The 23,088-nt window shown below is 41.8% G+C and overlaps 1 pseudogene; it reads left to right on the top strand.

Moving 5' to 3' along the window:
• Positions 1 to 2,360: 2,360 nt before the first annotated feature.
• LOC102395491 overlaps positions 2,361 to 23,088 on the top strand; it is a 30,931-nt pseudogene continuing 10,203 nt past the window's right edge.

Here is a 23,088-nt window from a genome sequence, read left to right as displayed (position 1 = left end):
AGATACAACAAGGGCAACTGAGATAACATGTGTGGCCTTAGCACCCAGCTAGAGTAAGGTGTGTATAAAAACAAGTGCAATTGGACTTCCCCGGTGGTCCAGTGGTTAAGAATCTGCCTGCCAATGCAAAGGACACAAGTTCAGATCCCTGGTCCAGGAAGAGGTCACATGCTGGGGAGCAACAAAGCCCATGTTGCCACAACTACTGAGCCCATGCACCTTAGAGCTAATGTTCCACGACAAGAGAAATCACTGCAGTGAGAGGCCCATGCACCACAACTAGAGAATAGCCCCGGCTCGCTTCAACTAGAGAAAGCCCTCATGCAGCGACGAAGAACAAGTGCAGCCATCAATAAATGAATAAAATAAAAAACTGGTGCAATTGGACTAACCAGACACAGAGTTTATTGTTTTGTCTTCTTCCTATATGCACCAAAGGTCCAACTGTCACATCTGTACATGACTACTGGAAAAACTATAGCTTTGACTCGACGGACCTTTGTCGGCAAAGTGATGTCTCTGCTTTTTAATACACTGTCTGGGTTTGTCAAAGTTTATCTTCCAGGAGCAAGTGTCTTTTAATTTCATGGCTGCAGTCACCATCCAAAGTGATTTTGGAGCCCAAGAAAAGAATATCTGTCACCATTTCCACTTTTTCCCCATCTATTTTCCATGAAGTGATGAGACCAGAAGCCATGATCTTAGTGTTTTGAATGTTGAGTTTTAAGCCAGCTTTTTCACTCTCCTCTTTCACCTTCATCAAGAGGCTTTTTAGTTCCTCTTCACTTTCTGCCATAAGGGTGGTGTCATCTGCATATCTGAGGTTATTGATATTTCTCCTGGCAATCTTGATTCCAGCATGTGATTCATCCAGTCCAGCATTTCATATGATGTACTCTGCATATAAGTTAAATAAGCAGGGTGAGAATATACAGCCTTTCTCAATTTTGTACTCCTCTCTCAATTTTGAACCAATCTTCTGTTCCATGTGGAGGCTGAACCAAGTGGAAAAAACATCCAGCTGTGGATGTGTCTGGTGGTGAAAGTAAAGTCCAATGATGTAAAGAACAATATTGTACAGGAACCTGGGATGTTAGGTCCATGAATCAAGGCAAATTGGATGTAGTCAAATAGAAGATGGCAAGAGCGAATATCGACATTTTAGAAATCAGTGAACTAAAATGGACATGAATGGGTGAATTTAATTCAGATGACCATTATATCTACTACTGTGGGTAGTAGATATTTCTTCCCTTTTAGAAGAAATGAAGTAGCCTTCATAGTCAACAAAAGAGTCTGAAATGCAGTATTTGAGTGCAGTCTCAAAAAAGACAGAATGATCTCGGTTTGTTTCCAAGACAAACCATTCAGCCTCACAGTAATCCAAGTCTATGCCCCAACCACTAATGCCAAAGAAGCTGAAGTCGAATGGTTCTATGAAGAACTCCAAGTCTTTCTAGAACTAACACCAAAAAAAGATGTTTTTCTCATCACAGAGGACTGGAATGCAAAAACAGAAAATCAAGAGATACCTGGAGTAACAGGCAAGTTTGGCATTGGAGTACTAAATAAAGCAGGGCAAAAAACAGGGGAGGATAATAGTTGTAATTAATTTCAGTCAATTTCAGCTCTTAGAGGAGTAGCAGCTCTGTATTCTCCACCCCCAGCCACGTGACAGACAACTGCGCACATGTTCCTGGAGAAGTTTAAACACAGCTGTGGCGGCCAACTTGGGCAAAAAGAATTCTGTTCTCCAAATATCAGGGATCTATGCTCTGCCTGCTGATTGCCCATTCCGATCTCATAAAGAAGCACCTCCTTTCATTGTTACAAGCCCTTCCCCCTCTGGTCAAAGTGACTTCCAGGGCCAGTGCCCATTTCCCTACACTTCATTTTTCTCTTTCTGGGAGCCAGACATTTAAAAAATAACTACGTATACAGGAAAAATTAGAAAGTGAGAATGCATGTCCTAGAAAGGGCTCAGAAAAAAATGTGAAAATATCGTTAAGTTTTCATTTCAGACTGATCCTCAACATACGGACAAACTAAAGTAATAAAAAACAAACAAAAACAAAACAGCACTCACGAAAACAGTAACAAAATAAAATCACTCCCTAGGGAAGGGGGAGAAATGGATTTCCAGAGTTACCACATTATTAGATTCAAATGTCTGATTTTTTAAAAAAAAAAGAAAAAAGTCACAAGGCATACAAAGAAATATGAAATCTTTTTTAATAAATCAATAATAATTGTCCCTGAAGAAGATCTGATGGAAGATCTGCTAGAGAAAAAGTTTTAAGACAACTGTCTTAAAGATGCTCAAAGAGCTTTCCAGACCTGGCTAAGGAGGAGGCGCCATTATGGGAGTTGACATTCACCACAAGGACAGAAAGGTTCCACACAAGGAGCCCAAGAGCCAGGACATTTACCTGGGGCTGTTGGTCAAACCGTACATGTTCCTGGCCAGAGGAACCAACTCCACCTTCAATTAGGTTGTCCTGAAGAGACTGTTCATGAGCTGCACCAACTGGCCACCGCGGTCCCTTTCCTGGATGATCCGGAAGATGAAGCTTCTTGGCCGGGAAGGCAAAACAGCTGTGATCATGGGGGCTGTAACCGATGGTGTTCGTGTTCAGTTCAGTTCAGTCACTCAGTCGTGTCCGACTCTTTGCGACCCCATGAACTGCAGCACGCCAGGCCTCCCTGTCCATCACCAACTCCCTCAGTCCACCCAAACCCATGTCCATCGAGTCGGTGATGCCATCCAGCCATCTCATCCTCTGTCGTCCCCTTCTCCTCCTGCCCTCACCCTCAATCTTTCCCAGCATCAGGGTCTTTTCAGTGAGTCAGCTCTTTGCCTCAGGTTCGTGTCCAGGAGGTGCCCAAACTGAAGCTTGTGGGCTCTGCGAGGGAGCGGCCGCGCCCAGAGTCGCATCCTCAAGGCAGGGGGCAAGATCCTCACCTTTGACCAGCTGGCCCTGGCCTCTCCCAAGGGCTGTGGCACTGTCCTGCTCTCTGGTCCTCACAAGGGGCGAGAGGTGGACAAGGCATTTCGGCAAGGCCCCAGTAACCCCGCATAGCTACCTCAAACCCTATGTCCGCTCCAAGGGCCGGAAGTTAGAGTGCACCAGAGGCCAACGAGCCCCTCAGCCGGGGCTGCAAAAACTAACCTGCGAGTCTACCTTGTTATTAAAAAGATTTTGGATGAAAAAAAAAAATGTTCAAGGAACTAACTTGAAGAAAGTCAATACAATGAATGAATAAAATGGAAATATCCATACAGAGATTTTTTTAAACTAAAAACAAACAGAAAAGAAATTCTGTAACTGAAAAATACAGTAACCAAAATGAAAAAACCATTAGAGGGATTCAAAGGCAAATTTAAGCAGGCAGAATAAAAAAGCAGTGAACTTGAATGATGATAGAAATTCTCAAGTCTGAAGAACAGAAACAAAAAAATATCTGTGGTATATCATAAAAATATATCAAAATACTCATTGTGGGAGTCCCAGAAGGAGAAGTGAGAGAGAAAAGGAAGAGTTTTTGAAGAAATGTGACAGAAAACTTACAAAATTTGGTGAAAGATATGAATATAAATATCCAAAAAGTACAATAAACTGCAAGATGAACAAGATACATATCTCTTATAAATAGAGTTTCTTCTCTTAGCCAGATTTTGAGTTCATGAGTGATGAGACCATGTCATCTGAGTCTTCTGTGTCTCTCTACCCATTCTCTTTTCCTCTAAACCTAGGACATACATAGCCCATCAGAGATTAAATCGTAACAATCAGCATGTCTGGAAGGAATTCCTCCATGTTCTAAGGCTGATAAAAAAAACAAGGAAATATATCCTCAGTTGCAAAGACTTTCAGCTAGTGAAACCATCATCATTTCTCAAAGTTCCATTCTAGTAGATGAGATTGAATCAAATAATTAGTAATATTAATCATACTACTAACTATAGTGTTATGGTATATTATAGTATTATAACTATAGTTATAATAGTATAACATAATCAAGTAGTATATAAATAAATACAACATAAAAGTACAGCTTTTATAAGTGTTACCAACGACAGGTACATATTGCTATAAAATTATAGAAAAGAGGGCTTGCCCTGATCAGGGAAGCCATGGAAAGGTTAACAGAAGGAATCACAACTTAGCCAAAACCTAATGGATGAGGCAGAGGAACGATGAGATAATAGAAAAACAGGCAGAGACAATACCATCTATAAAAACGTGACGGCTGAGAAAGTGACGGGTTTAACAGACTAAAAAATAAATCCCGTAAGTTAGGGGAACAAAGAGTAGGAGAAATTTTTGAGAAGACAAGATGCCTCTAGAGATGGGAAAACATAAAGTAAATAAATTAACAGGCCTTATTATATTTTATTACTTCTTGCATTAGGATATAAATTCCTAAAATAGTCAGGAACAATATAATACTATTTACTAGGAAAACTGTAAAGCTTTTATTAAGTCCATTAAGGTTGGTATTGAGAAAAATATAATGGACAAAAAAAATCAAATCTAACAGGATGATGAAACAGTTTTGGAGATGGATAGTAATGATAATTGCACAGCAACATGAGGGTACTTAATTCACAAAACTGTACACTTATAAGTGGTTAGAATGGTAAATTTTATGATATGTGTGTTTTACCATAATAAAAAAATCTAAGTTCATTATAGCAGTATGCTTATGTCCCAAAATGATCTAGTATTTGATCCTATTGTAGAACCATAAGAAATTAATATCATAGCAAATGGGACACAGGGAAGTTCGATGTCTCTTTGGTTAAAGTTTTGCATAGCTTCTATATCTGTTCACTGAAAAAGACCCTGATGGTGGGAAAGATTGAAGGCAAAAGGAGAAGGGGGCAGCAGAGAATGAGATGGTTAGATAGCATCACTAATTCAATGGACATGAATTTGAGCAAACTCCAGAAGATAGTGAAGGACAGAGGAACCTGGTGTGCTGTAGTTCATGGTGTCGGAGAGCAGGACACAACTTGGCAACTGAACAACAAAGCTTCTACATCTAAACTTACAGCTGTGATTATTGTGAGTCTATTAACCAAGTGATGGGCTACTCAAGCAAGAGGATCATGATATTTACAAAGTGACGTATCTGGTCCATCTGACTATTAGGAATCTCTTCCATATTGATGATCTCTAATGAATATGAATGGTCTCACATTATGGGTTCATTTATTCCATAAGTTACTCTTGAGCAACAATTATGTGTCATAATAAAATTTCTGTTCACATTTCCTTCTCTAAAACTTGTTCTTAGATTTTTTGCCACTGTGCCATGAGGCATGTGAGATCTTAGTTGCCCGACCAGGGACCAAACCTGTGCCCCTACATTGAGAACACGAAGTTCCCCTGCCAGGAAAGTCCCAGTTCTCACCAACTTTTAATCTTACTTATTCCACTACCCTTGCAATAAAGACAGACCATTATAATTTCCCATAAATCCATGAATTAGGTTGTCTTTGCTTCTGGGTAAAGTGGACAAGGACAGATATTTCCTCAAGATCTGCCCACTCAGGAAATTTTCATTCCTCACTCTTCTTCAGGGTAATCAAGCTATAAATGCTGAAGCAGTTGTTTTCAATCAGTCCTAACACACATACACAGAAGGATTGTGCAAATCAGACAATTTTTCCACCATTAGTCATCCCTGAAGAAACCATAAGTGTGGATTTCAAACACTGTAACAGCACAACACAACAGGAAGAGCATATTCCATACGTTAAGAGTGTAAATTGCTTGCTCATAAAATTTACTTGTGCCTTTGGGGCCATGTTATAATTGGTCTAATATAGATTCCTTCCTTATTTAAAAGGACTTTCAATGGGTTTACCAAGCACTCCAAGCTTTTCTCAAGCACCCTTCTTTTGCAAGCTTTTTTCCAGACAAAGCAAGGAGTTAATGACCTTCACTGTTTTCCACCCTGTAAATTTACACCCACTGTCTTAGATCCCCACACACTGAAATGGAAAGGTTCATCTTCTCTCCCTGAGGACCTACAGAACATACTGAGACCATACTCTGAGACCCTGAGAACATACTCTCACACTTGCACATGACCATACAGGAACTTTAGGAACCAAATATTTAAATAACAATGCCATCACATAGCACGTCTACTGAGCACATTGCGGGGAAATACAAGGCATTCAGCACTCTGGGATGTATTTATTCCTTCATCATAGCCTAGGGTCTCTCCATCCCAGCCCAGACACTATTCAGCCTTGTCCTACTAAGGACAATAGAGCTGGTGACCAGGCCAAGCAAAGATGTTGGTCTTGTTGAAACTACAGAACCAAAGCTTTCACATTCCTTTTACTGTAGCTGCTGGCCCTGATCTTATTCCATGCTGTGGAGAATGTACTCCAGCCAATGCAAGACACTTAGCCTCTACCCACGGACTGTTAAATCAATTCCAAGTCCTTTAGACAATTTAATTGTGCATGCTCAGTCACTCAGTTGTGTTCCCTTTGCGACCTGCCCTTTTTTTTTGCGACTCTTTGTAACCCCATGAACTGCAGCCCACCAGGCTCCTCTGTCCAAGGAATTTTCCAGGCAAGAATACTGGCGTGGGTTGCCATTTCCTACTCTAGGGGATCTTCTTCATCCAAGGATAGAACCTGAGTCTCTTGTGTCTCCTGCATTGGCAAGAGGATTCTTTACCACTTCACCACCTGGGCAGCCCCATACAATTTAGTTATGAAAGCCTTAAAGAAAGGAGTTATGTCTCATTTGGCTTTCTCAAGCAGTATATGACCTAGAAGAGCAGAGAAACTACATAATCATATATTGATTACATTATCAGTACAGGGCTGGATTATAATGACACACTAGAACTCAAGTATGCAAAAACATTTAAAGGTTACCAAAAAATTGTAAATGTAAGTTTAACATTTTTCAAAAATAGTATTCCACCTAGATTTAAATCAAGGTTGCTTATATTTGTTGCCACACAGAATATATATTATTAATAACATGGAGATATGGAGTCATAATATGTAACAGAATTTATATAGTCTATGCATTATAAGCTAGAACATTTTAATCCTTTCTTACTCAAGTCCAAGTCCAAGAAAAAAATTAATGCCCTTAGCAAAAAGAAAAATCCTGGCACCAATAAGATTATAGATTAAGATTTGCCCAGTATGAACAAAAATCCCTGAACGTTAAAAGCTTGGATTCTCTAGTGGTGGTGGTTTAGTCACTAAGTCGTGTTTGACTCTTGCAACCCCATGGACTGTAATCCCCAGGTTCTTCTGTCCATGGGATTTCCCAGGCAAGAGTACTGACATGGGTTGCCATTTCCTTCTCCAGGGATCAAACCTGGGTCTCCTGCATTGTCGGCAGAGCTGCTTCTGCCCACATTTTCAGAAAAGAAAAGACATCATGACTGAGAGTCTAGTATGTGGAGGGAAAGTTCTGCAAAGAAAACTTGGGATGCTATTACCAAGTGGAAGATAGCAGGCAAAACCAAAAATATTCACTACACCCATCCCTTGACTCTTAAACGCATACGCACTGTTTTCCAATCATAAACTTTTTAAGGTTTATGATTAACATAGCCAAAAACATTTAACAAAACCCAAAAAGAGACCATTGGCAGTCCCATTCCCTACCTCAACTAGCTTCAGGGCTAGGGTTTTACAGGTAAAGTCCCTTATCTTTTAGCACGACCTGAATCCTGCCAGGAAATTCTGCAATCAGTATATCAAACGGCAAGTTTCAACATCAACCAACGTATCTTAAATAAAATAGTAGGTAAAATGGAAAAGAGACCATGTTTGTGCTATGTGTATGCTCAATCATGTCCAACTCTTTGCAGCCTCGTGGGCTAAAACTCGCCAGGCTCCTCTGGCCATAGCATTTTCCAGGCAACAATACTGGAGTGGGTTGCCGTTTCCTCCTCCAGGGGATCTTCCTGACCCAGGGATAGAACCCTCTTCCATCTCCTGCATTGGCAGGTGGATTCTTTACCACTGTGCCACCTGGGAAGCCTGTTTGTACTATGAAGTGAAGTGAAGTCGCTCAGTCGTGTCTGACTCTATGTGACCCTGTGGACTGTAGTCTACCAGGCTCCTCTGTCCATGGGATTTTCCAGGCAATAGTCCTGGAGTGGGTTGCCATTTCCTTCTCCAGGGGACCTTCCCAACCCAGGGCTTGAACCCGGGTCTCCCGCATTGTAGGCAGATGTTTTACCATCTGAGCCACCAGGAAGTTTGTACTGTAGCTAGTTTTTTATATGTGTGTAATTTCATTGATTTTATTTTTGGCTGTGCTGGGTCTTTATCACTGCATGGGCTTTTCTCTAGTTGCGGCGAGCAGGGGCTCCTCTCTAGTTGTGGTGCATGGGATTCTCATTGCACTGACTTCTTTTCTTTCAGGGCACAGGCTCTAGGGCACATGAGCTCAGTAGTTGTGGTTCCCGGGCTCTAGAAGAGCACAGGCTTAGTAGCTGTGGATCACAGATTAGCTGCTTCACAGCATGTTGGATCTTCCTGGACCAGGGATCAAACTCATGTCCCCTGCACTGGCAGTAGGATTCTTTACCACTTTACCACCACACTCCTGCTGTAGCTAGTTTTAATCATATTCTTCCTCCAAATATGTTCCATATTGCCCCACCTTTGTCCAGAACCTCTGTTTAACTGAGCTCTTTACAAACTGAGTAGCCCAAATTAACATTCTAGACAGAAGAAATATGAGCTCATGGTGGGACTTCCTGGGCAGTTTTTAATCTTTCCCTCTTCCAGGCTTTCATGCTTTCTAATTTCATGATCACCTCAATACAATAATGCTCTAGGGCTTCAGAGTCCCTTCAGTGAAGCATTAATCATATCCCCCCTTGATAGTCAGGCTCATTCACTTTAGGTAAAAATATAATCCTCCTTTTCTTGCTTTGACAAGTGCAAGAGAATTCCAGTTAAAGCTTTAAATGTGCATTAAGGAAGCTGTTACACCACAGAAAAAAGAGGCATAGCCAGAAGTGAAATATACCTCCAATGAAATTGTCTGGCCAAATACAAACTCTTTCTTCTCTCTAATGGAATGCTACTGGATGCGTGAGTCCCTCAAACATTTCTCAAGAAACTTCCATCATCAGTTTTCAACTAGACAGAGCAGAAAATGAATTGCAAAAAAAATAAATACAGGAAGTTTAATGACCCTTCTTGTTTTCTGCCTCATATCTCTTTCATCTGAAATGTTGCGCTATATGACTTCCACTGAAATGGAACATCTCACTTTCTTCCCCCAGTGACATGCAGTGCAGGGCGCTCACTGCACATGACTAGAGAGATGCTTCATGCAAAACACCAAGCTATCCAGCATCCTGGGGATATTTTTTTTCTTTTTTTTTAATTTTATTTTATTTTTTAACTTTACAATATTGTATTGGTTTTGCCATATATCAACATGAATCCGCCACAGGTATACACATGTTCCCCATCCTGAACCCTCCTCCTACCTCCCTCCCAGTACCATCTCATTATAGCCTAGTAAAAGTGAAAGTCACTCAGTCATGTCTGACTTTTTTTGACCCCATGGACTATAGAGTCCATGGAATTCTCTAGGCCAGCATGCTGGAGTGGGTAGCCATTCCCTTCTCCAGGGGATCTTCCCAACCCAGGGATGGAACCCAGGTCTCCCATATTGCAGGCAGATTCTTTACCAACTGAGCCACCAGCGGTCCTATTCCAATCAGTTTTGCCATCACCCAGGTTTCTCTTTATTGAAAGCTGGGTTAGTTAGCAAGTTAAGCAAAAATGTTGACTCTGTTGCAATCATAGAGCAAGGCACCTTCGGACTCCTGGCCCAACAATGAGGAACGGACCTCAAGAATTTAGCCTGGGAACTTCCCTGGCGTCCAGTGGTTGGGGCTTCACCTTCCAATGAAGGGGGTGAAGGTTAGATCCCCGGTCAGGGACCTTAGATCCCACATGCCTTGTGGCCAAAAACAACAAAACTTAAAAAAAAAATAATATTGTAACAAATTCAGAAAAGACTTTAAAAATGGTTCATACCAAAAAAAAAAAGAATCTAGCTTCCACTAGGTAGATCTTAGTTGGAGAAGGAAATGGCGACCCGCTCCAGTATGCTTGCCCGGAGAATTTCAGGGGCGGGGAAGCCTGGTGGGCTGCCATCTGTGGGGTCGCACAGAGTTGGACACTAATAAAGCAACTTAGCAGCAGCAGCAGGTAGATCTTAAATGTTCTCACCACACACACACATACATGGTAATTATATGAAGTAATCAATACAGTAATTTGCTATCACTTTGAAGTGAAAGTGAAAGTCCCTCAGTTGTGTCCAACTCTTTTCGACCCCATGGGGTGTAGCCCATCAGGCTCCTCTGGGATTCTCCAGACAAGAATACTGGAGTGAGTTGCCATTTCCTCCTCCAGGGGATCTTTCCAGCCCAGGGTATACATATTTCAAAACATCATGTTGTGCACCTTAAATGTAATTTTTGATTTTCAACTGAACTTTGATAAAGCTGAAGGGTAGGATAGGTCTGATTAGTTACCTCAGCTTTCTATATCTCCAGTTTTTCATCTTCTGTTAAACTTTACTACACAATACAGCGCTACAATTCAGTGTTTCAGGAACCCCATTCATATGCTTCACTCACTCTATTGTGACACATTAACTCTGTTTTCTCCTGATAAAGTCAGTTGAATGAAATTGAGAATCCAGAAATAAAGTCTTACATTTTTGGTCAACTGATTCCCAACAAAGGGGCCAAGACAGTTTAATGGGGAATTCAATAGTTTTTTCAACAAATGGTACTGGAACAATTGGACATACACATGCAAAAGAGGGACATTGGACCCTTGCCTCACTTCATATACAATAACTAACACAAAATGGATCAAAGACCTAAATGTAAGAGTTAAAACTGTACAACTCTTAAAAGAAAACAGAGGCAAAGTTTAGTCACCTTGGGTTAGGCAATGGCTCCTTCAGTTCAGTTCAGTTCAGTCGCTCAGTCGTGTCCAACTCTTTGCGACCCCATGAATCACAGCACACCAGGCCTCCCTGTCCATCACCAACTCCTAGAGTTCACTCAGACTCATGTCCATCGAGTCAGTGATGCCATCCAGCCATCTCATCCTCTGTCGTCCCCTTCTCCTCCTGCCCCAATCCCTCCCAGCATCAGAGTCTTTTCCAATGAGTCAACTCTTCTCATGAGGTGGCCAAAGTACTGGAGTTTCAGCTTTAGCGTCATTCCTTCCAAAAAAATCCCAGGGCTGATCTCCTTCAGAATGGACTGGTTGGATTTCCTTGCAGTCCAAGGGACTCTCAAGAGTCTTCTCCAACACCACAGTTCAAAAGCATCAATTCTTCTGCGCTCAGCTTTACTTATAGTCCAACTCTCACATCCATACATGACCACTGGAAAAACCATAGCCTTGACTAGACGGACCTTTGTTGGCAAAGTAACATCTCTGCTTTTTAATATGCAGTCTAGATTAGTCATTACTTTCCTTCCAAGGAGTAAGCATCTTTTAATTTCATGGCTGCAATCACCATCTGCAGTGATTTTGGAGCCCAGAAAAATAAAGTCAGCCTTTGTTTCCACTGTTTCCCCATCTATCTGCCATGAAGTGATGGGACCAGATGCCATGATCTTCGTTTTCTGAATGTTGAGCTTTAAGCCAACTTTTTCACTCTCCTCTTTCACTTTTATCAAGAGGCTCTTTAGTTCTTCACTTTCTGCCTTAAGGGTAGTGTCATCTGCATATCTGAGGTTATTGATATTTCTCCCAGCAATCTTGATTCCAGTTTGTGCTTCATCCAGCCCAGCATTTCTCATGATGTACTCTGCATATAAGTTAAATAAGCAGGGTAACAACATACAGCCTTGACGTACTCTTTTTCCTATTTGGAACCAGTCTGTTCTTCCAAGTCCAGTTCTAACTGTTGCTTCCTGACCTGCATATAGGTTTCTCAAGAGGCAGATCAGGTGGTCTGGTATTCCCATCTCTTTCAGAATTTTCCACAGTCTATTGTGATCCACACAGTCAAAGGCTTTGGCATAGTCAATAAAGCAGAAATAGATGTTTTTCTGGAACTCTCTTGCTTTTTTGATGACCCAGTGGATGTTGGCAATTTGATCTCTGGTTCCTCTGCCTTTTCTAAAACTAGCTTGAACATCTGGAAGTTCACGGTTCACGTATTGCTGAAGCCTGGCTTGGAGAATTTTGAGCTTTACTTTACTAGCATGTGAGATGAGTGCAATTGTGTGGTAGTTTGAGCATTCTTTGGCATTGCCTTTCTTTGGGATTGGAATAAAAACTGACCTCTTCCAGTCCTGTGGCCACTGCTGAGTTTTCCAAATTTGCTGGCATATTGAATGCAGCACTTTCACAGCATCATCTTTTAGGATTTGAAGTAGCTCAACTGGAATTCCATCACCTCCACTAGCTTATATTTCATCAAAGCTTTAAAAATTGAACTTTGAAGGGCACTCTTAAGAATGTTGAGAGAATTCCCTAGTGGTCCAAAGATTAGAAGCTCTATGCTTCACTGTAGGGGGCAGAGGTTCGATCCCTAGTCAGGGAACTAAGATCCCACAGGCCAAAAAGTGTGGCCAAAAAGAAAAAGAAAAAAAAAAGTGGAAAGACAACCCACAGAATGGGAGAAAAATTTGCAAATCATATATCTGATAAAGGACTAGTAGCCAGAATATAGGCTTCCCTGGTGGCTCAAACAGTAAAGAATCTGTCCCCAATGCGGGAGACCCAGGTTTGATCCCTGGGTCCGGAAGATACCCTGCAGGAGGGCATGGCTACCCATTCTGTATTCTTGCCTGGAGAATTCCATGGACAGAGGATCCTGGTGAGCTACAGTTGATGGGGTCACAAAGAGTGGGCCACGACTGAGCAACTGATGCTGTCAATTTTTTTTATAGCCAGAATATATACAGAATTCTTATAACTCAAAAATAAAAATGAAAAGACAATAATTAAAACAACCTAATCTTAAAATGCATATAAGTTAATAAGCAGAAGAACTAAAGAGCCTCTTGATAAAAGTGAAAGAGGAGAGTGAAAAAGTTGGCTTAAAGCTCAACATTCAGAAAACGAAGATCATGGCATCTGGTCCCATCACTTCATGGCAAATAGATGGGGAAACAGTGAGAACAGGGGCTGCCTTTATTTTTCTGGGCTTCAAAATCACTGCAGATGGTGATTGCAGCCATGAAATTAAAAGATGCTTACTCCTTGGAAGGAAACTTATGACCAACCTAGACTGCATATTAAAAAGCAGAGACATTACTTTGCCAACAAAGGTCTGTCTAGTCAAGGCTATGGTTTTTCCAGTGGTCATGTATGGATGTGAGAGTTGGACTATAAAGAAAGCTGAGCGCAGAAGAATTGATGCTTTTGAACTGTGGTGTTGGAGAAGACTCTTGAGAGTCCCTTGGACTGCAAGGAAATCCAACCAGTCCATCCTAAAGGAGATCAGTTCCTGGGTGTTCACTGGAAGGACTGATGTTGAAGCTGAAACTCCAGTACTTTGGCCACCTGATGAGAAGAGCTAACTCATTTGAAAAGACCGTGATGCTGGGAAAGATTGAGGGCAGGAGGAGAAGGGGATGACAGAGGATGAGATGGTTGGATAGCATCACTGACACAATGGACAAGGGTTTGGGTGGACTCTGGGAGTTGGTGATGGACAGGGAGGCCTGGCCTGCTGCGGTTCATGGGGTCACAAAGAGTCGGACATGACTGAGCGACTGAACTGAACTGAACTGAACTAATATGTAGAGTACATCATGAGAAATGCTGGGCTGGATGAAGCACAAACTGGAATCAAGATTGCTGGGAGAAATATCAAAAACCTCAGATATGCAGATGACACCACCCTTATGGCAGAAAGTGAAGAAGAACTAAAGAGCTTCTTGATGAAAGTGAAAGAGAAGAGTGAAAAAGTTGGCTTAAAGCTCAACATTCAGAAAACTAAGATCATGGCATCTGGTCCCATCACTTCATGGCAAATAGATGGGGAAACAGTGGCTGACTTTATTTTTAGTGGCTCCAAAATCAAGGCAGATGGTGACTGCAGCCATGAAATTAAAAGATGCTTGCTCCTTGGAAGAAAAGTTATAACCAACCTAGACAGCATATTAAAAAGCAGAGACATTACTTTGCCAACAAAGTTCTGTCTAGTCAAGACTATGGTTTTTCCAGTAGTCATGTATGGATGTGAGAGTTGGACTATAAAGAAAGCTGAGTGCCGAAGAATTGATGCTTTTGAACTGTGGTGTTGGAGAAGACTCTGAGTCCCTTGGACTGCAAGGAGATCCAACTAGTCCATCCTAAAGGAAATCAGACCTGAATGTTCATTCGAAGGACTGATGTTGAGGCTGAAGCTCCAATACTTTGGCCACCTACTGCAAAAAACTGACTCATTTGAAGAGACACTGGTGCTGGGAAAGATTGAAGTTGAGAGGAGACGGGAGGACAGAGGATGAGAAGGTTGGATGGCATCACTGACTCAATGGACATAAGTTGAGTAAACTCTGGGAGTTGGTGATGGACAGGAAGGCCTGGTGTGCTGCAGTCCAAGTGGTCACAAAGAGTCAGACACAACTGAGAGACTGAACTGAACTGAATCTTAAAATTGGCAAAGAGTTTCAGTAAACATTTCTGAAAAGATATACAGACAATAAGCACATTAAAATATGCCCAACATCCTTGGTCATTACAGAAATGCAAATCAAAATCACAATGAGGGCTTCCCTGGTGGCCCAGTGGTAAAGAATCTGCTTCCCCATGCAGGAGACACGGGTTGAATTCCTGGTCCAGGAAGGGAGCAACTAAACCCACATGCCACAGCTGCTGAAACCCTCACACTCTAGAGCCTGTACTCTGCAATAAGAGAAGCCACCGCAATGAGAAGCCTGCACACCACAACAAAGAGAAACCCCCACTTGCCACAACTAGAGAGAAGAAAAAGCTCAAGCAGCAATGAAGACCGGGAACAGCCATAAATAAATAAATAAAATTATTTTTTCAAAAAATCACAATGACATACCACTTCACATCCACTAGGATGGCTATAATAATAAAAAAAAAGTTAGACAATAACAAGGGTTGAAAAGAATGGAGAAATTGGAACCCTCATATGTTGCTGGTGGGATTGTCAAGTGGAGAAACTGCTCTAGAGAGCAGTTTGACATTTCCTTAAAAACTTAAACATGTAGTTACTATGCTGTGGTTGTCATTCAGTCGCTAAGTCATGTCTGACTCTTTGTAGCCCCATGAACTGCAGCATACCAGGCTTCCCTGTCTTTCACCATCTCCCAGAGTTTACTCAAACTCATGTCCATTGACTCAGTGATGCGATCCAACCATCTCATCCTCTGTTGCCCTCTTCTCCTGCCTTCAATCTTTCCCAGCATCAGGGTCTTTTCCAGTGAGTTGGTTGTTTGCATCAGGTGGCCAAATTATTGGAGCTTTGGCTTCAGCATCAGTCCTTCCAATGAATATTCAGGGTTGATTTCCTTTACAATCCAGCAATTCCACTCCGGAGTGTACATTCAAAAGAAATGAAAACATGTGTCTACACAAAAACTTACATATAAATTTTTCAAAGAAGTATTATTCAGGGAATTTCCTGGCAATTCAATTCAGTGGTTGGGACTCCATGCTTCCACTGCCTAGGGGCAAGGGTTTGATTCCCGTTTGGGGAACTGAGATCCCACAAACTGTGTGGCCAAATCAAAAAGAAAAAAAAGGATTACTCATAATAGCAAAAAAGTGGAAGTAACCCAGATGTTCATCAGTTGATGAATGGGTAAACAACTGTGCTGTATTCATATATTAGAATATTATTTAGCATAGGAAACAACCAAGTATTGATACATGTTGATACATGATGCTACAACATGGATGAACCTTGAAAATGTTGAGGAGGTACAGAGATGCTTCTGGAAGAAATATTCATTTATATTTATGTATATTTTAAAAACTGAGTCACTTTGTTGTACAACAGAAATTAACACAATTTGTAAATCAACTGTATTTCAATAAAATTTTAAAACTATTTAATTGGCCATTAATACCAAAAATTTAAGTAAATTATGATAGTTTAATGATGTAATTATTTTGTAAATATTACCATAAATGTAATATATAAATACATATGTAAATACATAATTATGTAAATTATGATGCTTAAATTATGTAAATTATGATGTAATCCATGTAGTTATTTTAAAAGCTCAGCAATATAATGTTAAGGATAAAAGTAAGTCCCAGATGCATCTGCGTAGTATGATTTCAATTATGTCTCTGTGGTTTTTTTTAATAAGCTTTCTTAATGAAACACACTTAATAAATTAAGTGGCATTCTATTTCCTATATAAAGTAAATTGAATAATTTGTTCCCACCTTGGGAGGCACAAGTAGTAGAAGGCTAAAAATATAATTTACCCTCAGAAGGATGATTCTGGCATTTGGAGGAGCAAAGAATGCTGAAACCAAGTAATAGGTTTCTAAGCATATGGGGGAAAGTTGGAGATTGGATGGAGGGACTGAGAGAAGTGACTTTCTTACTTTCTTCAGTTCAATAAAGAAATTGATCAGGATAGAAATCTTTTCAATTTTTCTGTAAATTTTAAATATTTTTCTATTGAAGTTTTCTAAATTTTCCTTTTATATTTATTTTCTTTTTTGGCTGTACTGGATCTTCATTGCTCAGCACGCTTTTCTCTCGTTTCAGCAAGCAGCGGCTACTCTTTGGTTGTGGTGCACGAATTTCTCACTGCGGTGACTTCTCTCACTTGGGAGGCTCTAGGGTGTATGGGCTTCAGTAGTTGTGGCACGTGGACTCAGTAGCTGTGGTTCCCATTCTCTAGAGCACAAGCTCAATAGCTGTGGTGCACAGGCTTAGCTGTCCTGCAGCAGGTGGGATCCTCCCAGACCAGGGATCAAACCTGTGTCTCCTGCATTGGCAGGTGCATTCTTTACCACTGAGCCACCAGGGAAGCCCCTCTAGTAAGGTTTCAAAGGCACGGAAAATGAGTAACACATGTTTAATCAAACTTACCAGTATAATCATCTCACCAGTTAAGTCAGCATTATTTAAATTGCATGTATGTTTATTAACGACCTCAGGCATGTTGCAATATACTGAGTCTGTTTGGTATTTCCATTTTATGGAGATTTTTATACTTTTAACCATAAAAATGAGGCTTCCCTGGTGGCTCAGTGATAAAGAATGCACCTGCCAATGCAGGAGACAGGGGTTTGATCCCTGGGTTGGAAAGATTCCCTGGAGAAGGAAATAAAACCCACTCCAGTATTCTTGCCTGGGAAATCCCACAGGCAGAGAAGCCTGGCAGGCTACAGTCCATGGAGTCACAAAGAGTCAGACACAGCTTAGCGACTAAGCAACAACAAACCATAAAAACACATACAAACTTTTCCTAGTGAATTTTCATCTCCTCCATGTTTGAGTTCTATGCTTTTCACATTCTTTTTATTGAAGACGCTTATTTATTCTGTTTTTCTTAACCATGCTTGCCAAAGTTTCGTCATCTTAATGGTGTTTTAGAGTAGAAACTTTTCATTTTATATGACAATTTTAGTGATTCCTTTTTTAATTTGTTCTTTTCCATCACTACCCTCATCAACATATTTTGTCTACTTTATTTTATATTTATTTTGCTATTTTGGTTCCAGTTTAAGTTCAGGGCTACATTAACTGATTTCTCCAATGTTTGTGTGTGTTAGTCACTCAGCTGTGTCTGATTCTTTGTGACCCCATGGACTGCAGCCTGCCAAGCTCCTCTGTCCATAGAATTCTCCAGGCAAGAAAACTGGAGTGGGTTGCCTTTTCTCCCTCCAGGGGATCTCTGGACCCAGGGATCAAACCCAGGTCTCCAGCATTGTGGGCAAATTCTTTACTATCTGAGCCACCAGGGAAGATTTCCAATGTTTACATTTATATATTAAAGCACTGATAACAATTCATTTACAGCTGTTCATTATGAAGATGTTGATGTGATGCTGATATCCTGAAATAGTCATGACCCCTAGACATGGATGAGAAATGGTTAAGCTGGGGTTCACCACAGGGCTTTGACAAAACAGGACCTTGCAAGCTACATGGCTGGGTAGTCAAGAATCTACTGTCCTACACGCTAGGCTGATTCTGGTTGCACCAAAACCCTACCCTGGCATGGGCCCTAGGGAGATGGAATCAGAGAGATGGATCAACTCCCCTTAAGAGAAGGAGCTCCACCCCCAGTATTTAACACCAGCCCCATCCAGGACTCTTCCTATCTATCTGCAGCACCATGAAGTCTGAATGGATTAACTTTTTTCTGGGCCTCATCTTTTCCATGCCCCTCCATACACATTCTGGTTTCTTGTTTACTCCATCTCTCAGAAAAAGCTTGTGTGAAACCGGATATCTTGGATGTAAGGCAAAATAGAGGGGGTAACCAAGGAGGGCACTATGAAAGGGGATCTAGGCAGCATCCAGGAAGACGTTGCTGCCAATAAGCAGGAATCAAGTCCTCCTTCCATTTCAAACAGCACGGCTCGTAGAGTATCAAATGTTGGGGGTCCCATTAAGTTCTGCCTAAGGATGAGAGAAGGAGGTAGATGGAAAGTACATAGCGTTAAGTTTTTTCCAAGAGATTTCAGTGTAAGAGTGGGGATTATGAACATGAGATCGATGTCAGGAGTGTCCAGGAAATTCTCTTATTGGTGTGAATATATGTGTGCATGAATGTGTGTCAGGTGAAATCAATTCTATTTAACACATATGTCCAGGACCACTGTGTTGCATTCCACAGATACAGGGAAGCAGAAGTCATCACAGACTTAGGGCACTCACATTCTACTTATTTAAATTAATTTGCTCAATTCACATTCTTTTTTTTTTTTAATTTTTTGGCTGTGCCAAGTCTTCACTGCTGCGTGTGGGCTTTTCTCTACCTGTGGCAAGCAGAGGCTACTCCGTGGCTGCTGCACGCCCAGGCTTCTCATTGCAGTGGCTTCTCTTGCGGAGCCCAGGCTCTAGGCTCACGGGCTTCAATAGTTGCAGCACATGGGCTTGGTGGTCGTGGCATAAAGGCTTAGTGGCTCCACGGCATGTGGGATCTTCCTGGACCAGGGATCGAACTCATATCCCTTGCGTTGGCAGGCAGATTAACTGTACCACCAGGGAAGCTCTCGACTCACATTCTAATGGACATGTATGAACTACTCAGAGTAAACAGAGCAAATTCCCCATTGTGGGTAAGGGCTGTGGTTGAACTTCAAGAAGACTGACATTAACTCCTCCTTTGTCTCCAATATGGTCCTCATTTCTCCTGCTCTAACCACCGATCTCCATGGTCTCAGTGAAACCAGGTAAGTCTGAATGGCTAGGACCAAAGGCGGGGGGCAAAGGGGGGAGCAGGGGGTGCAGGATGGGAGAGGACACAGACTCTGGTGAAGGAGAGGAAGACTTTCTGCCAGTTGGGGCACTTTAAGCCTATCCTTCAGGAGGAGATGTAGAGAGCCAAAGGCCTTTTTCGCTGGTGTGTCTGCACTCTATGGAGGGGGACCTGTGTCCCTGGGGGAATGGATAAGATGTTGACCTCTGGCGACATGGAGAGTCAGGAAATGGGATAGATTTAAAATCCGGGAGGAGTACTGGGGTAAATGCAGGGAGCCTCAGGTCTCTCCTGAGAGAGACAGAACTCCCTTACTGTAAGTAAGGTAACAGAACTCCCTTACCGTCCTTCTCCAGCTGTGGATCTTAGTCACAGACCCGGGCTACAGACTAGAATCCTTGCCCTGTATCAGTACAGAGTGATATTCAGGCTCAAGGGACTCTCCCAGTGTTATAGGGTCAGGCAGATTCACACAGGCTGATGGGCATCAGTAGGCTGAGTCTGTGAGGAGAAGGATGCCAACTTGGCCCTGGAAAGGAAAACCTGACTCCAGGACTCTCCCGCACAGAGTACTGCAACTACCCTCCTTTGTCAGGCAACTGTAAATTAGTTTTGACCAGATTCTACTACAACACTTTCACCTTTGTCTGTGAGTCCTTCATCTTCACTGGCTGCGGAGGCAACAGAAACAACTTTAAACACAAATATATCTGTGAGAAATTCTGTCTTCCTGAAAGGTAAATCTCTCAGCCCTCTCTCCTCCACTTCCAATGACACCAAATGTTAGTGAACCATGGTTTTTCCAGAAAAATCAAGGAAGAGGTCAGGAGAAATGGAGCAAGGGTGACAAGATATTTTACTTGGGTTGGGAAAAGTTAGTCACAGGCACAAATTTCCAACATCTCAAGTCATTTAGTCCCAATGAAACTCTTTCGAAATTGTGAAAATGGAGGGACTTTCCTTGTGGTCCAGTAGTTAAGAATCTATGCCTCCACTATAGGGGGCCTGGTTTCCATCCCAACTTGGGGAATTAAGATTCTGCATGCCACTTGGTATGGCCAAAAAACAAAAAAGAAACTGTGAAAATTGAGGCCCAGGGAGGCTAACAACTTGGAAGAAGGACATAGATGACTTCCACCCCAGTGTGTCTCTACTACCATGATGGCCTCAGATCTTGGAGATTCTGCCAAACTCCTTACGTTTGCACAGCTAAAAAAGAAGTTAATGAGAGTGTCAGAAGAGTAGGTGGTTCAGCATTTACAGTGAATGCCTGAGCACTAGACTTGCGCTCGAGAGCAGGGCCATCACTTCATTAATTTGTCTGTCCTCAGGGTCTAGCGCTTTATTTGCTGATTAATATTTTATGAATAGATACATGGATCAGGAGAGATAGGAGTGTTTTAAGAACAGCTATGAAGTTCTGCTAACACTCAAAAGATTAATGGATTCTTCCAATGTCTGTACGAATCACTAAATTTGTGTATTTTTTTTAACAGCGACAGAGAAAAAGAGATCAAGGAGGCACCACCAGAAAGAGGAAGCCACGGAAAATAAATATTCCTTATGAAGAATTATGCCCAAATTATTCTGAGTAAATAAATTAGGCTATATTGCAAGAAGGTTTTCAGATTTCTTACTTTCTTTGCCCAGATTTGCCCTTCACACTGATTAGATATATAAAATTTTAACTGAAAAACATCTTTTTGTCAAGCCTTGATCTAAATTCATTCACCTCTCCCACGCTACATTTCTCCAACATCAACTACAAATGATCTCTTTGAGGTACCAACCCACCCATATAATGAGTCAATCTGTATTGAAGCAATCACTGTTGCCATCTCCTTGGTGTGCCCTTCCAAAACTGAGTTTGCTTCCGTATTTTGTCACTGACTCCAGGGGATTTCCATGTAAGTGGCACAAAAACAATCATCATAAAATTATTTCCTCTGCCCCAATCAACAAGTATCCAACCCCCAACAATGCTTGTATGCTAGAAAAATGTCTCCGGTGCTCCCAAGTGCCAGAAATACAGAAATTATGACTTTGCAGCTGGAAACTGAAAATCTTAAACCAAGCTGAACCTCTACAGTCAGAGTACAGAGTTTCATTCCCCTTTGCCCTAACTGCCTTATCCATAGTCTCATCAAAACCAGCCTCACAAATGGGTTCAGAGATACAAGTGTGTGCACACACATACTCAGTCATGTCCAGCTCTTTGCAACTCCATGGACTGTAGCTCGCCAGGCTCCTCTGTCCACGGGATTTCCCAGGCAAGAATACTGGAGTGTGTTGTCATGCCCTTTTCCAGGGGAATCTTCCTGACCCAAGAAAGGAACCAGCATCTCTTGTGTCTCCTGCATTAGCAGGCAAGTTCTTTACCAGCTGAGCCACCGGAGGAATCCCCTAGACATATGTGTAGAGTAGGCCAATATGCTAAGGACTATAAACAGTAAGAGGAGCCATAGCTTAGAGCAAAGCCACATGTGAATGTGCTGAACATTCCAGCTTAATTCCATCAATGGCAACCCCTGCCTTTGGCCTGTGGAAACAGCCTTGGAGATATCTCTGCAACTGGCAGAAAGCATAGGTTAGGGATATCACCCTAGCCCCTCGCCCAGGAACTACTCTTGTGTAAGGGTTGAGTCAGAGTGCAGTATCTTGCCCCTTCTGAGTCCAGATCAGATTGTTCTAGGCCTCACATCATTGGTATAACCTGCCTGGTGCCCATCCGTGGATTCTCAAGAGTTTCCTGCCTCTGACTATTATGAAACACAATGTTGTAAAACAAGACTCGTGTCATTTCCTTGGAAGTCTTTCAAAACTATATTCTGGGTTTCCAAAGAAGGACTTTTGTAATTTTTTTTTAATTAAATATTGAGGGGGTGGGGAGAATGTAACATAAGAAGGATAATTAAAAAAAAAAAAAAACCCAGCAGCTTCAGCACTCCCTAGGAGCTTGGTAGAAATGCAGCTCTTGGGCCCACCTGAGAATGTTAACAAGACCCACTTGGAGGAATTCCCTGGCAGTCCAGTGGCTAGGACTTTGTGCTTTCACTGGAGGAAGAGTGGGTTCAATCCCTGATTGAGAAACTAAGATCCAGGGTGGGGAGGGGAAGACTCCTTGTTGATGTGCATTCTCATTTCACAAATTGTTGTTTGTTGTTCAGTTGCGAAGTCGTGTCTTACTCTTTGTGACTCCATGGACTGCAGCACACCAGGCTCCTCTGTCCTTCACTATTTCCCGGAGTTTACTCAAATTCATGTCCATTGATTCAGTGATGCCATCCAACTATCTCATCCTCTGCCACCCTCTTCTTCTCTTGCCCTCACTCTTTCCCAGCATCAAGGTCTTTTCCAGTGAGTCAGCTTTTCACATCAAGTGGCCAAAGGATTGGAGCTTCAGCTTCAGCATCAGTCCTTCCAATGAATATTCAGGGATGATTTCCTTTAGGATTGACGGTTTGATCTCCTTGCAGTCCAGAAACTCTCAAGAATCTTCTCCAGCACCACAATTTGAAAGCATCAATTCTTTAGCGTTCAAACTTCCTTATGGTCCAACTCTCACATCAGTGCATGACTACAGGAAAAATGATAGCTTTGATTAGATGGACTTTTGTCAGCAAAGTGATGTCTCTGCTTTACAATACGCTG

This window comes from Bubalus bubalis, chromosome 14 (genome assembly GCF_019923935.1).
Source record: "Bubalus bubalis isolate 160015118507 breed Murrah chromosome 14, NDDB_SH_1, whole genome shotgun sequence".
NCBI classification, from domain to species: Eukaryota; Metazoa; Chordata; class Mammalia; order Artiodactyla; family Bovidae; genus Bubalus; species Bubalus bubalis.
Note: the sequence above shows the minus strand (reverse complement) of the source record. Positions and strands in the feature narration are given on the sequence as shown.